The sequence below is a fragment of the Cucurbita maxima genome, unplaced genomic scaffold (assembly GCF_002738345.1).
Source record: "Cucurbita maxima cultivar Rimu unplaced genomic scaffold, Cmax_1.0 Cma_Scf00033, whole genome shotgun sequence".
Classification (NCBI taxonomy): domain Eukaryota; kingdom Viridiplantae; phylum Streptophyta; class Magnoliopsida; order Cucurbitales; family Cucurbitaceae; genus Cucurbita; species Cucurbita maxima.
In genome coordinates, this window is record NW_019272049.1 from 876,633 (window position 1) to 892,498 (window position 15,866).

The window sequence follows — 15,866 nt, forward strand, 5'->3', positions numbered from 1 at the left end:
TTTTTTTTTTTTTTTTTTTTTTTTTTTTTTTTTTTTTTTTTTTTTTTTTTTTTTTTTTTTTTGTAAATTATAAATGTAAAAATCGATTTTTATAAAAAATAAATAGAAAATTTTACCGGGATTAAAAATGAAAAATGGACGAGGATAGCTACAGGGAAAACTTCCTCGTCCCTCTCACGGACATCTCTACAAATAATCCTCTCTTTGAAAATATTACCTAATATGTTAGACATAAAATTGAATTTTGTGTCAAATGTTCGTGAACATAAAAAAAATGTTGAAAAAGTCGATAACAGCACAAAATTCAAAGCTCCGAGGTTATATGATATTAATAAAAAAATTTAAAAATTTTAGGTTAATAATTTGTAGACACAAAAGTGAAAATTAAATATCTCAAAGCAAGAACACTGTTTAAGATTTGAATCACTCCACAAGCAAGATCGATCATGTCTAGCTTGAATGATTCTTGTTGATCAAATATCTCAAGGCAAGAACACTTCCATGAGATTCGAATCACTCCACAAACAAGATTGATCATGTCGAGTTTGAATGATTCTACATGCAACCTAAACTACATAGAATTGCAAAGAAACTTAGTCATTGGCTAAAGAAGAGCACAAATGCTTCTTTTACTATATTTTTCAAGTCTACTTACAAATACAACATACATGGTTTTATATAGCCTCAAAATGAAACTACTAAAGACATTCCAAGAGTTGTAACATTCATACTTAATGGTTATAATTAACCATTATGTAATTGTAACCTAAAGTAAATTAAGAGTCTTAAAATACATTAATAAAATACAATAACTCTAAATTACTCTAAATTGTAATCCACCCAAAATTCAAAGCATGAAATGTCATTCTTCTTAAATGTGACATGAATTGAAATGTCTTTTGATAATTTCAACAATATTTTTTTCACATATTCATTGAAGCATATTGTATGATTGATGTCTCTTGGGGTTCATATCACAGTCTCTATTAACTTATATGGCTTCCGTACATTCGTACTTTGCACGCTAATTAATATATTCAAAGTCATATTATCCATTTAGGAAATACATAACTACAATAAAACAACTTAAAAATTAAACGGGCAAATAAAATTTATAATTTATTACACTTGTTTTCCCTAGAAAAGTGAGAATCAATCTTCATATAATCTCATAATTCGACCAACTCCGACTACCCAACTCAAATTATAAACGTTCGATTGGAATAGATTTTTTTTTTCTTCGGTTTGGAATAGGTTTGAATTTTTGGAAAACTAAGTTGGTTTTTTTTTTAAAAAAAAAATATGTTACCGCTTTAACCCTATCCTACTTTTAAGATATTACTAAGAATAAAAGATTTGATTTTTATAATCGAGAATTTGAAATTTGAGTTTTATAGATTTTAGTTATTATATTCTCGTATGTCCGTTGTGATATGGTCACGTTACCTACTTCTCATTTTTTAAAAAACGAAAACTATCCCCACATACTATTACGAGTCATACTCACATGCATATTAGGAAAATTCTCAAGAGGTCACTCAACATAAAATTGTTTTAAGCAAAACACGTTTTTAACCAAGAAGTTCTTATAATTTAGTCACCAAAAAGGAAGGTACACACTGTTGGATGTGATCTTGGTTCATTCATGTACCTCTAATTTACTTGGGTGTCACATTATTAATATAAAATTTAAAAACAATTAAAAAAACAACTCGAAAATAGAGGATTGGGTAGGGATGAATTGTAAACAGTGAGATTCCACATCAGTTATAGAGAGGAACGAAATATTTCTTATAAGGGTGCAAAAACCTCTCTCTAATGGACGCATTTTAAAATCATGAGGCTAGTAATGATACGTAACAGGTTAAAACGAACAATATCTACTAGCAATTGACTTAAGCGGTTACATAAACACTATCCGAATTACTCGAATACGTAAACCGAGTGAAGGTTGAGTAAGTTTGAAAAATGGGGCAAATAGAGTGGTCCTTTATAGCACCAAATGAAACCACTTTTCCAAATGCAAGTGGAGGGCTGGTGGGGCAGCTACCGTTATACCTGTTCCCACTCTCTCTCTTTCAAAATTGGACAACATTATTTGTCCTAGTTTTGTAAAACAATATTATATTCTTGAGCGGTTATTATTTCTCTCTTGCTTGCTTATATAACGTCTCTTTCAAAAATCTTTCTTTCGAAAATTGTTCTCTATCCTTGTTTTCTAAAACCTTCTCTTAAAATCGAGACTAGAGACTCGAGCATATGTCGCTTGGTCGTTGGTGACGCAAGAACGAATTGGCTTAGCTCACTTGTCGTTGGAAAGTGAACGTCGCACTATCGCGAAATATATATATATATATATATATAATTATAAGGTTTAGAGGGGAAGTAAATAGAGGGACTCACAAATATTTTTATAATGTATGTACTATCGATCAAGAGGTCAGAGATGTGAGTCCCTCTATTACATAGGACCTTTTTATGACCTTTTCGTTTAGATGAATTAACGTAGCTAAACTATGTTCAAATTGGTTGTTTTTTTATTTATTTATTTGGGTTGGTTCGTAATATTTGGTAGCTTTTTTTTATAAACAAAATAAAGGTAAATGACTTTGATTAGAAGAGAGATAGGTAGGCACAAAGGGAAATGAGAGGTCCACCATGTTTGAACCACCCACAAGTCCTTTGCTTAAAAGAGACTTAGCACAACTCAAAGATCACTTCACCAAAAAGACTTTCAAAAGAACAAGTTGTACAATGAACAAAAAAATGTCTTCAATATACCAAACTAAAAAGAATAGGTGGATGAGTTGAGTAACGTTCGAGAGGTATGTTCACGTGTTAAAACAGTTATGTATCGTCGTTAGTCTCACGGTTTTAAAACGCATTTGCTATGGAGAGGTTTCTACACCCTCATAAGAAATGTTTCATTCCCATCTCCAACCGACGTGAGATCTCACATTAAAGGTAAAATGGACTAAATTGAGTATTGTTTAAAAAAGATCAGGAACCATTTGGAATAAAAAAAATCAACCCGAGTATGACAAATGGGTTAGATAATCTTTCTCAATATGGGTTATAGCTTGAATCTTCACAAATGTACCATCTGTCAATTGAGATATAAATATTTAATGACTCGAGAGGTACATTTAGACTGATTTAACTCTTATTGTTCTTGATTGTGTACTCTTGTGAAATGCATTGTTTTTTGTTTCTTTTATCGTTTAACGATATGAGAGGTCCACCATCTTTGAACCCGATTACCAACCGAGTGATCTCTTTTATCGTCTATGAACTCTTCTACCATAATGATATGAGACCATGGAAACAAGTTGTATAATGAAAGAAATTTCTTCCATAAAAGATAGTTATACTAAAATTGTCATTGATTTCTTGTTATAAATCAAGTTTTTGGCACTTAGAACAATTATTTTCCATGGTGAACAAATCCTAGACATAGAAATCAACCCCATTTCAAATAATTATCAACCTTATATTTTTATACTAAAATAGTTTAATTAGCGGTTTTCAAAAAACTCGATGATTCGAAAAACATGATCAACCCAATGCAACCCAATTCGTAGGGTTTGAGTTGACCCAAAAAATATGCGCGGGATGCAATCCTTAATAGTTCACCGGAGGAAGCAACCCTAATTCAATCCTTAATTAGGGTTGGATTCATTGTTTAAAATTTACCATCTGAATAATTAGGTCTAAAAATGTCTCAACTCGATTTAATTCAACACGAACGCTCCTAATTCAATTATGACCAAAGATAGAGTGCTTGGGATGTTGTTATGAGCAACATTAAAATTAAAATTTGTGTACATAACAACATTAATTTTTTTTATGTACAAAATACAATTCAAATGTCTCCATCCCTTATGAAGACACCAAAAAGAGAGAAGCATGACTCCAAATAGCACCAACTAGACCCTTCTCTTTTTTTTTTTTGGTATGATTTAGAGAGATCTAACGTTTGAAATGTCTTTTCACCATAGTTCATAATTGGGAGGGCGTGAATCAACCTATCAAATTTTGATAGGACAATTTGTGTCTTGAACTATGCTCAAATTGATAATAAAATGACAAGTTTGAAATGAAGAGATAATTCCTGACGAGAAAAAAAATGCAAAATATACAATAGTTATATAGAGCAATTACAAATTCGCTCCGCCGGTTTGTACTATGGTCAATATAACACTCTCTAGATATACGACCTTCAAATTCGTTAAACCAAAGATTGAAGAACTTGAGCATCTGAAGCTTAAGAGCCATGTCGGGAAATTTCCGTATGAATCGGTTATTATGAATACAATTCATTGAACAACTATGGTCAAATTTCTTCCTAATCCTTTCCTTTTCGAAGACCAGTGATGGTTGGTTGTGAGTTCTTCGTTATAGCCATTGAAACTCTCTGTAGTATAGAAGCTAGTGTTGAAAGGCTGCCATGGCCAACAATGGGGAGCAAAGGATAAGTGAGGGTCCAAAATGAAACTTTGACTTCAATAAAAGAATGCCACATGATATTAAAATAGTCTATAATTTAAAGAAAAAAAAAATGATATCTCAATGCCATGTCTTTTTCATCGCTAAACTAACGATGAACCGAAGTGAGAGACCATTTAAAACAATTTTTTCTAACTTTAGGGACTAAAATCGTTCATTTTGAAACTTCTGCAAGTCCCACCACGGTAAACCTGCAAAAAGAAAAGAAAAAAACATAGAGAAACGAAATAGAAAAAAAGGGAAACCAAAAAGGTAGGAAGAAGAGAAACTCGAGCATTAGTACCCCGTCGACGACGTTAAACATAAAGAAGAAAGTGTACGAGGAAGTATGTGAGATCTCACATCGGTTAGGAAGGAGAACGAAACATTTTTTATAAAAGTGTGAAAACCTCTTTCTAGCAGACGTGTTTTAAAAACCTTGAGGAGAAGCAAGGAAAACCCAAAGAAGACAATATCTGCTGACGTTGGGTTTGGGGCGTTGCAAATGGTATCAGAGCCCAACACTAGGCGGTGTGCTAGTGAGGAGGCTGAACCCCGAAGGGGGGTGTACATGAGACGGTGTGCCAACAAGGACGCTGGGCCCAAAACGAGGGTGGATTGGGGGGCCCCACATAGATTGGAGAAAGGAATGAGTGCTAGAGATGACGCTGGGCTCCGAAGGAGGGTGAATTGTGAAATCCCACATTGGTTGGGGAGGAGAACGAAACATTCTTTACAAGGGTGTGGAAACCTCTCCCTAGTAGACACGCGTTTTAAAAATCTTGAGAGAAACCCTAAAAGAAAAAAACCCAAAGAGTACAATATCTATTAATGGTGAACTTGGGCGTTACAAAGTAGCAAACCGATCTAAGTCAGAGAGTTAGCCCACCAACAACAGAAAGCAAAAAAAAAAAATCGAACAAAATCTAGGATTGTTACGAAATCTAAGGACTAAAATCGTTCATTTTGAAACTTCAAGGACCAAATAAATATCAATCTCAAACCTAAGAAACCAATACTTGTGTTTTGATCACGAGGTGACATATGACATAAAGCCATATAGCAACCTTATTTGCAAATATAACCTTACATTTCAACATAATTGCAAACACACCTCAACAAGTAAAAACATAATTCTCAGACCTATTTTGTCAAAAGATCATGTGGAAGAACATATGAACTTAGTGTAGACTATCAATATCATTGGATGAGCAAACTTCTCAAGCAAAGCAGATATTAACAAAGTCAAAATGGTGTAGAAGAGAAGGTAGTTTGATTATGACATATCAACCATGACAGCTTGTGAATCTAATGGTCCAATTCTGCAATCAGTGGACAATAAATCCTGCAGTTGGCAACCAAAGGGCTTTCTTATCCCATTCTTATCTTCATTTCTTGAATGATTGAAAGGATAAGAGAAAATCTCACCTACAAAGATCACAGTATGGGGAACTTAGATGCAATTTAGATGCTCGTCTGTATTCTAAACGCTCTTCCCGATCGCAGCTTCGTGTTGCTGATGACACAGTTCTCTCTGCAGCCAGAATATAAGAACATCTATCACAAAATAACAGAGATGTCTTTTTTTGAAGTTTTGATCTGATAATAATAAATGTTCTTGTCATAAACATGTTTGTGGATGTCAAGCAAAAAACTCATGAACTTGCTGTCTAAGCAGATGGCTAGGTAAGTGTAATACAAAAGAGCAGCAAAGCCAGCTTACTTACATACTCAGGAATGTTGGAAGAAACAGGATGGTTAGAACACAAAGAAATCCAGGAAGAAAACTGTTTTCAGGACAGTTTTACGTTGTTTTATAGCAATAAGTTATATAAAAGCATGATTGCATTGCCACTCTTTCTTGTTTTCCTTTTAGTATGTTCTTGACGAGTCCTAGTTCATTTTCACGAAAAATAAGAACAAGCAGAAGAAGATCTGTGAGATCCCATATCGGTTGGAGAGGGGAATGAAGTATTCCTTATAAGAGTGTGGAAATCTCTCCTTAGTTGACGCGTTTTAAAACCTTAAGGGGAAGCCCGGAAGGGAAAGTCCAAACAGGACAATATCTTTTAGCGGTGGGCTTGAGTTGTTACAAATGGTATCTGAGCTAGACATCGAGCGGTGTGCCAGCAAGAACACTAGACCCCCAAGGAGATGGATTGTGAGATCTCACATCGATTGGAGAGGGAAAAGAAACATTCCTTATAAGGGTGTGAAAATCTATCCCTATGGACGTGTTTTAAAACCTTGAGAGAAAGCCCAGAAGGGAAAGCCCAAAGAGGACAATATCTGGTAGCGGTGGGTTTGGGCTGTTACAAATGGTATCAAAGCCAGGCACCAGGTGGAGTGGCAGCGAGAATGCTGGACACTCAAGCGGGTGGATTGTGAGATCCCACATCAATTGGAGAGGGGAATGAAACATTCCTTTTAAAGGTGTGAAAACCTCTCCCTAGTAGATGCATTTTAAAACTTTGGGGGGAAGCATGGAAGGGAAAGCCCAAAGAGGACAATATCACTTTCCAAAAAGGATAATATTTGTTAGCTATTTGAGCTGTTACAAAATCTCTCAATACTCAATCAGCCAAAAGTGTCAAAATATACATAATGCGGTCAGCAGCCCAACTCATATACTCCCTCCCTTAACCATAACGATGCCAAACAACTAACTATGGAATTCCAAGACACAATAACACAACATTCACCACTCTGCAGTAGGCCCCTTCCCTTTCTTCTTGCACGCGTATGCATCTTAAGGACCAGGGGTCTATCATTCTCACAAATGACAATGTTTTTTAAACAAAATTCGTTTTCAAATAAAAAATTTGTAAATTAATGTGAGATCTCGAATTAGTTGGAGATGGGAATGAAACATTCTTTATAGGGTGTGGAAACCTCTCCCTAGCAGATGCATTTTAAAACCTTGAGAGAAGCCCATAAGGGAAAGTCCAAAGAGGACAGAGCCAGACACCGGGCGGTGTGCCAACGAGGACACTGGGCCCCAAAAGGGGGTGGATTGTGAGATCCCACAATGGTTGGAGAAGGGAACGAAGCCTTCCTTATAAGTGTGTGAAAACCTCTCCCTAGTAGATGCATTTTAAAACCTAAGCCCAGAAGGGAAATCCCAAAGAGAACAATATCTGCTAGCGATGGGTGTGGGCTGTTATAATTAATAACTTCAATGTTATCCCTCCTTCCTATGGTTCGATATTAACCATAAAGAAAAATGTTCCTTTCTTCGATACTGATTCACGTTCGCCCTCCATCTTCCTCTTATTCCTCTTAAAAAGATTTTGTTGGTCCAACTCCTACTATTGGGTATTAACAGTAGTCTGTCCATTAAAGCCTATAATCTTAATCTGTCTCTTTAATTCAAGCATCCTACATCTTTAATTTAATACCCTTAATGTTCCTTGATAAATCTTATTTTTTGTTTTTGAGTTCAACAAATGAAGTAGGAGACCAAATCTTCAACCTCTGGAAAGGTAATACATGACCTACCCACTAAACTAAAAGAGTATGATCAAGATCCTTCGTTGTTCTTTTACAAAACATGCAACACAATGGCCCCATCAAGTAATTGTTGCTCTGATAGTAATTGATTATCTAGTGGATAGAGCAAAAAATAGAATACATAGTCGAGCTTTAAAGAACATCAACCTTTCATATGTGTAACGGCTCAAGCTCACCGCTAGCAGATGTCCTCCTCTTTGGGCTTTCCCTTTCGAGCTTCCCCTCAAGGTTTTTAAAACACGTCTGTTAGGGAGAGGTTTCCACACCCTTACAAAGAATGCTTCGTTTTCCCTCGCAACCGATATGAGATCTCACAATCGTTCTTCTCCCCAACTGATGTAGGATCTCGCAATATGTGTAACGGTCCAGGCTCACCGCTAGCACATATTGTCCTCTTTGAGCTTTCCCTTTCGGGCTTCCCCTCAAGATTTTTAAAACGCGTCTGCTAGGGGAAGGTTTCCACACCCTTATAAAGGGTGTTCCGTTCTCCTCCCTAACTAATGTGGGATTGTGGGATCTCACAATCCACCCCTCTTCGAGGCCTAGCATCCTTACTGGCACACCGCCTCGTGTCTACCCTGTTTCGGGGAACAACCATATCACTGGCACATGGCCCAGTGTCGGACTTCCCCTCAAGGTTTTTAAAACGTGTCTGCTAGGGGAAGGTTTCCACACCTTTACAAAGGGTGTTTCGTTCTCCTCCCCAACCAATGTGGGATTATGGGACATAATTGTTCTTCAAGTTTCCTCAAAATATCCAACCCCCCCCCCTCTCCGAGTGCTCAACCGTACATATTCCGATTGAAAATCCGATCCCACAACTATAACATTCTCTAACAAGTGATAGCCTCCACCAGATCTCTCAACTAGAAACTAAACAATCCCTCTCCAGTACAACTTTTAAAGATAAACAGAGTAACTATGGCAATGAAAATAGCCACCAAACACAGAACAATGCATATTTATCATAAGTATAACAAGCTTGTATACATGAGCAAAAAAACAATCAAATAACTTGCAAGTGATAATGGAAAATACCCTTCTTTCCCAATATGGATGAAAGCATATGAAATCATAGACTAGAGTGATGGTTGATACTAGCACAACATTGAGCCCAGTAAATACAAGAAGCGCAGTCATAGGTCGTGTTCGGTGCGGCATAGCTTTCAATCAAAACTCTAACAAGTGCTGAATCTGATTCTTATACATGAATCCAGGAATTATGAAAAGAGAAGACAAAGAACAGGCCATGAATAATTTCAAACAATAAACAGTAAAATAATGATGCAATGCAAATTGACATTCTAAATTGCATTTCATCACTCTTGTTAATGCCAACACCATTTCACAAAATAATGATACAATGCAACATTCTAAGAGGAATTTAATCGAACATTTAACAACTCTACAGCAGTTCATATGAAAATTAAATGACTCCCTGCAGCAATTCATCTACATATATAGTCGAAAGGGTAGCATGTTGAGGATTGTCGAGAAGGAGTCTGACATTGGCTAATTAAGGGGATGATCATGGGTTTATAAGTATGGAATACATCTCCATTGGTATGAGGCCTTTGGGGAAAACCAAAGGCAAAACCATGAGAGACTATGCTCAAAATGGACAATATCATACAATTGTGGAGGGCCATGGTTCCTAACATGGTATCAAACCCATATCCTTAACTTAGCTATGTCAATAGAATCCTCAAATATTGAACAAAAAAGTTGAGTCTCGAAGGTGTAGTCAAAAGTGACTCAAGTGTTGAACAAAGGGTGTACTTTGTTCGAAGCTCCAGAGAAGGAGTTAAGTCTCGATTAAGGAAAGGTTGTTCGAAGGCTTCATAGGCCTAAGGGGTGGCTCTATGGTGTATTTTGTTCGAGGGGAGGATTATTGGGAAAGAAGTCCCACGTTGACTAAGTAAGAGAATGATCCTACATTTATAAGTAAGAAATTCATCCTCAAAGTGAACAATTTCATGGAGTGTCATGGTTCCTAACAAATTTTCTTAAACGAAATTTCCTCTTTATTATTGAATCCATGTATTACTGTTCCTTTTTATTGATCGATTCAATCTGTTTTTTGTTTTTTTTTTCTTGGTACTAATTTGTGATGTATACATTCTTAGTTTTATGTTTTCATTTAGACTAGTTGAACATTGAATGAAGAAGAAATCAACAAAAAAACAAGAAAAAAATTGTTCACAATTTTCTCCGTGGAAGAAAATAAACCAACATAACCCAACAAAACAAAAAATAAAACCTCGAGAATCTGAAAAATGAGCGGCGGCGGCGCAATCTCGTCAACGACGCGGGTTAGGGGCTGGAACCACTGTGATTGCTCGGAGAGGGGAAAGGGGGGCGGCGATTTCATCGGAAGCCGGAGACTGCGGCAGCGGAGAGTGCTGCCTAAATTTAGAAATTAGTCTGTTTGGTCTGATGATCTCTCTCCTCTCCATTCTCCTCCGTTTTTTGTTTAAGATACTATCAACATTTTAGATAATTAATTGTGATTAATTATTTTATTTTTCTTTAAATCATATTATTAAAATAATTTAACTAATTTAATTATTAATGTAATTTTGATTCATATACTTTAAATTTTAGGGTTTTAAATTTATTTTATAATAAATCTTAATTCTAAATTTTAGGGTTATTTATTTTATTTAAAATTTTAATTCTAAATATTTAGCCCAAATTTATATTTTAAAAACTAAATATTTTATATGATGAAGTAAATTATATGGAATGAGGTATACTTATAAATCTTATATATTTATAATAATTTATTAATAAAATAAAAAAAATTAAAAATGTATTTATAAAATGATTATGTATGGGCAAATGGGTCAACGATTGGACACCCTAGCAAAGTTTGGAGTGTGTGACTTGAAAGATAAAGTAATACATAAAGACTAATCAATTCGTGATCTAGTTGCAATTCTTAAGATTATGGACATGGCAATTTGTCAGAGTTGAGGTAGAGTTGAGGTAGACTGAGCCATAGAGATATGAGCTACTAAGTCAATACTTCACACTCGAGAGAGCATAGTAGCTCTGGTCATTAAGAGGAAAGAATTGACCCACGCGGCGATATATCGAACATTAAAAGCTTATCTAAAAAAACATGCACTCATGTAGAAACAAGGATTCCCTCAAGTATATGAATCAAGAAGGGCGAGTTCGACATAGTTGTGGGAATTAGTGTTGTTGGGCTCACTAATTTCCCCTAGCTTAAGTAATACCCATGAATAAAATAGTGTTCATATCGATTATAGGAGGCTAATCAGAAATAAAAAAGATAACAAGATGAGCCCTTAAACCAACTTGATATCTCTATGTAGTGAGCGTTATGTCAAGCTCTCCGATTATGAGTCTTTGTTGAACAAAAACATTTACTTTAGACATTGAATGTTATAAAAGGTAGTCTAGTGAACCATTTTAAACGAGGAACAGTTTGTAGTTGGTCTAGACTTGTTTGGAGATATTAAGTTGTAAGTTCCCTTGCTTTGACAATGTAGAAGGTTTGTTCAAATGTTTCGAGTTTAACTCAATCAATTCATGCGAGCACAACTCGCACAACTCGCACTTACAATGAGTATTTGAGAAGAGCTCTTGGAAGTTTAGGATTTTGTTGGCCCCAACCATGGTATAAAGATGTGCCGGAGGATCTATGAAGGTTAGTAAAATTTAATGATGTTGCGAAGAAATAACTCGTTAGAGTACTAAGCAACTCAAAAAGTAAGCATCCTACCTCATATTAAACAAAGGAACATCAATCCAAGGTTGGTTAAGTTCTTCAAGGTGGTAGGTCAAGTGGAAAGTTGTTAAAGGATATGTCCAAACCCCTCGTTAGTGAATTTGGGGGTATTAAAAGGTTCAGCAGCTTGAGAGGTTATGTCATGAAACTCCTTCTAGGTTTACCTAAGATAGTGAAAGGTCACACTGTCATTCAAGTAGAGGTGGATGGTTGCGTCCACAAGATTACACAGGTTACTATAGCTAAAATTTCAGTCTTCGAGAATAGAGATGATTTTAAATGATAGGTCTCATTCACGTTGCATGTCCTATGGGATATTTTCTAATGGGACAAATGTTACAAAATTTATGATTTTGTAGTTACAAGCGAGTGAAGAGAAAAGATTTCAAAAAATATAATATTATTTTAATCACGATAATGAATTACAAATGATATCAAAGCCAAACACCAGACGATGTGCCAGCTAGAAAACTGTTCTTCGAGAGATAGACATGAGGTGGTGTTCCAGTAAGGATGTTGGGCCTCGAAAGAGGTGAATTTGGTAGGGGTCCCACATCAATCGAAAAAAGTAACGAGTGCCAGTAAGGACGCTGGACCATGAATGAGAGTGGATTGTGATGTTCAGTTAGAGATGAGAACAAAACACTTTTTAATAAAGGGTGTGGAAACCTTCTCCTAGCAGATGCGTTTTAAAGTCTTGAGGGAAAGCCCAAGGAGTAAAAGTGTCAGCGAGGACGTTGGCCCCAAAGAGAGGGTGAAATGTGAGAGTCCCACATTGGTTGGGGAGGAGAACGAGGAAAACGAAACACCCTTTTATAATGGTGCGGAGAAAATAAGGTTTAGAGGTTTTGTTTGCATCTTGGGTTTTAATTTCTCTTTCGAAAGAGGTTGCTTAGAGCCCGCTTTGTCTTACCTGATTAGAAGTTGCTTTGTATACTTGCGTTTAAATACGTTTTGAATTATTTAAACATCAAAATCGCTTTTTAAATCATAGTCTTTAATTTTTTTTAATACAATAAATATTATATTAAGTTATACAATAATGTTTAATACAATAACTATATAACGCATCAAAATTATTTTTAAAATATCTGGTGAAGTTTATATGGGTACGTCATTAATATTTTAATATGATGTGTTAGATTTATTTAATAATAATTATTGTTAAATAAATATATTTCCACATAAATTATCATACCATTAAAAACTTTGTAATAATTTTGGTATCATACCATTAAAACCTTGGGAATAATTTTGGATGTTTCTTAGATTTTAAATATAATGGCCACTAATTTTCAAAACTTTTCAAAATGATGGTGAACAAGTTAGGTTAAAAATATCCCCGAGACAAGGACAAGAAAGTTTTATCTGTTTTCGTCTACGACGCTTATTTCATTCTTAGTCTAAGTAAAATTTTTCATTTATTTTTAAAGGGACCAAGATGGAGATTATATAAGGAAAATTCATAGGGATCAAGTTACCTGAAAGAAATCTTTTTTCTATATACGTACGTACGCGTGTATATATATATATATATATATATATATATATTGAACACAACTCTCGATTAGAAACACTTGCACACTTTATTAAGACCAATCGAGAAGAGATTTACAAAAAACTTGGTAGAAACAACTACTGTGTATTGCTTGGGATACACTCTGTAGAAACTACTCCGTATTGCTTGGGATTTCTTAGATGATGAACTAAGTAGGAGGGTGGATGAGTATTTATACTATAAGATAGTTAATCTATTCATAATTTTTTCAACATTTTTCTAAAATACCTAAATCATTTTCCTAAATTTATTCCTAAAATTCTAAATCATTTTCTTAACATAAATATAGTCACTCATACTATGAGCTCAACTCTATTGGGCTAGTAATGATATTTTAACACTCTCCCTCAGCACTAGTCCTTATTCACTGCACCACAACGAATTCTCTCATGTGTGCAAGTATTCAGCTCTTTTGTACACAAGTCTACCACTTGGTCATCCGTATTCTTCCTACAAGACTTTGTTTCTAATAAAAATGGCAGTGCACCTCCACATGCTTTGTTCTGCCATGAAACATCGAATTTTCTACTAAACAAATCACAGATTGGTTGTCGCATTAAAGTGGTATCGAATAGTCAACTTTCTGGTGCCAATCTTTCATTAGAAGTTTCAGCCATGTACATTCCTGAGCTGCTCCCGCCGTTACTCTGTACTCTACTTCTCTAGTTAACAATGATACAGTGATTGATCTTCGGGTATCGTGGTCTCCTACATAGTCGACATCACTATATCCAACTATTTTGCAGTCTTCACTTCTTTTGTACAAACGATCGTAATTGATTGTACCTTTGACATATCTCAAGGTTCGTCGAGTTGCGTCCAAATGAGGCTTCTTCGAACTTTGCATATATTGACTACTGACTCCAACTTCATTTTCGAATTTCTTTGGTTGGTCCATGTAGAACTCTCTGTTTAACTCACCATTCAGGAAAGCATTCTTCATATCCATTTGCCATAATTTTCAATCTTTATTTACCACAAGTACCGGAGAAACCTGTATGATAGTTATCTTCGTCACTGGACTAAACGTTTCATCATAGTCTAGTCCATATTCTTGAGAGAACCCTCGAGCTACATATTGAGTCTTGTATCTTTCGGTTGATCCATCCGAGAGACACATTATTTCGTAAGCCCACTTGCAAGAGATGGATTTGACATCTCTAGTTTTGGTACTAGTTCCTAAGTTTGATTTTGCTCAAGGGCTATAATTTCTTCCTCCATTGTCTGCTGTCAAGCCGTATTTTGTGATGCTTCTACATACGCCTCTAGCTCTTTAACTTCGTCCTCTATAATAGCTATATCGACATACTTTGGATTTGGCTTCTTGATTCTTTCTGACCGTTTGAGTTGTTGAGGTGTCGTTTCATTTTCACTAGGTTTGCTTGGTTGAGTGACTTCTTGCTCACCAACACTAGTGTCACTTGAATCTTCAGGCACATCAGCATGTAAGCAAATGTGTACAGTTTGCTCCCCCGTCTTCTATGGAAGAATCTCTTCAGTTTGCTCTCCGGTCAAAAGAATTTCTTCAATTTGCTCAAGGTGATAAGGCAACCCTAATCCTCAGCCCAACGATCCAAGCTTTTGTTTTAGCAAGAAACCTTGAATCAAAGTAATTAACACCTCCTTATACGAAATTTGGATCAACCAAGAGATAAAGCTAGAATTAGATTACCTCTTACGATCGAAGATCTAGAAGCAAGATTTGGAACCTTGTTCTAAATTGAGTCAATCCACAATCTAACTTGATCAAGGCTTGATTGAATGGCTCGGGTGCAATTCTACCACAAGAATTGCTTGAAACTTAGAAATGACAAATATGATGCTCGAATTTCTAACGGAAATGTCTCAGTTTGAGATCTGAATTACATTCATCCACGAATCTGAATTTTACATAACATATTGTGGGTATTTATAGTCTCCCAACAAAAGACGTTTGTGGACGGGATTTATTCAAGACGTTTATGGACGGAATTTATTCCCGATCCCCTTTAGTCTCCACAAAAAAATAAGTCAAATTGACCATTTGACTCTTACATAATTTATAAAATTAAACGTAGTTCTTTCTAGCAAATGTTGATGTGTTTGAGTGGTTAATGCGACAAGTTTGAAATCAATTGAGCTCTCTGCGTGTAGGTCCATTTGGAACACCGTGATTCTTATCATCTTCCCCCTCTTAAAAAAAATCTTCACCTTATCGAAGAAAATGAAGGGTATTAATCATAAAAATATTAGATTATCATCTTCCCCCTCTTTAGAAGGATTCGTTAGGACGAATCAGAAAAAAATCATCCCCTTATTGAAGCAAATGAAGTGTATTAATCACAAAAATATTAGAAGACAAGATGCATAAATAGTTTTTTTTTTTTTGCAAGACAAGATGCATAAATAGTTCTAAAATCTTAGTCATCTCTATATAATTCGGTAATATGCTCAAGTCTAAGAATTTTTGCACTAAGAGAAGTAAAGAGATCGTACCTTTTAGATAACACATCAGCTACCATATTATCATTACCTTGCTTATATTTGATGACATACGAAAATGTTTCAATAAATTCC

At 35.4% G+C, this 15,866-nt stretch overlaps 1 long non-coding RNA gene across 3 annotated transcripts; it reads right to left on the bottom strand.

Moving 5' to 3' along the window:
• Nucleotides 1-5,425: 5,425 nt before the first annotated feature.
• Nucleotides 5,426-10,442, bottom strand: LOC111467308. Of its 3 annotated transcripts, XR_002714510.1 has the most exons (4): nt 10,256-10,442; nt 9,034-9,189; nt 5,914-6,019; nt 5,426-5,830 (listed from the first exon to the last, which is right to left on the bottom strand). It is a non-coding gene; the product is annotated as an uncharacterized LOC111467308 (long non-coding RNA). The 3 variants fall into 3 exon arrangements; XR_002714508.1 differs by lacking the exon at nt 9,034-9,189; XR_002714509.1 differs by lacking the exon at nt 10,256-10,442 and having other exon boundaries at nt 9,034-9,211.
• Nucleotides 10,443-15,866: the final 5,424 nt, after the last annotated feature.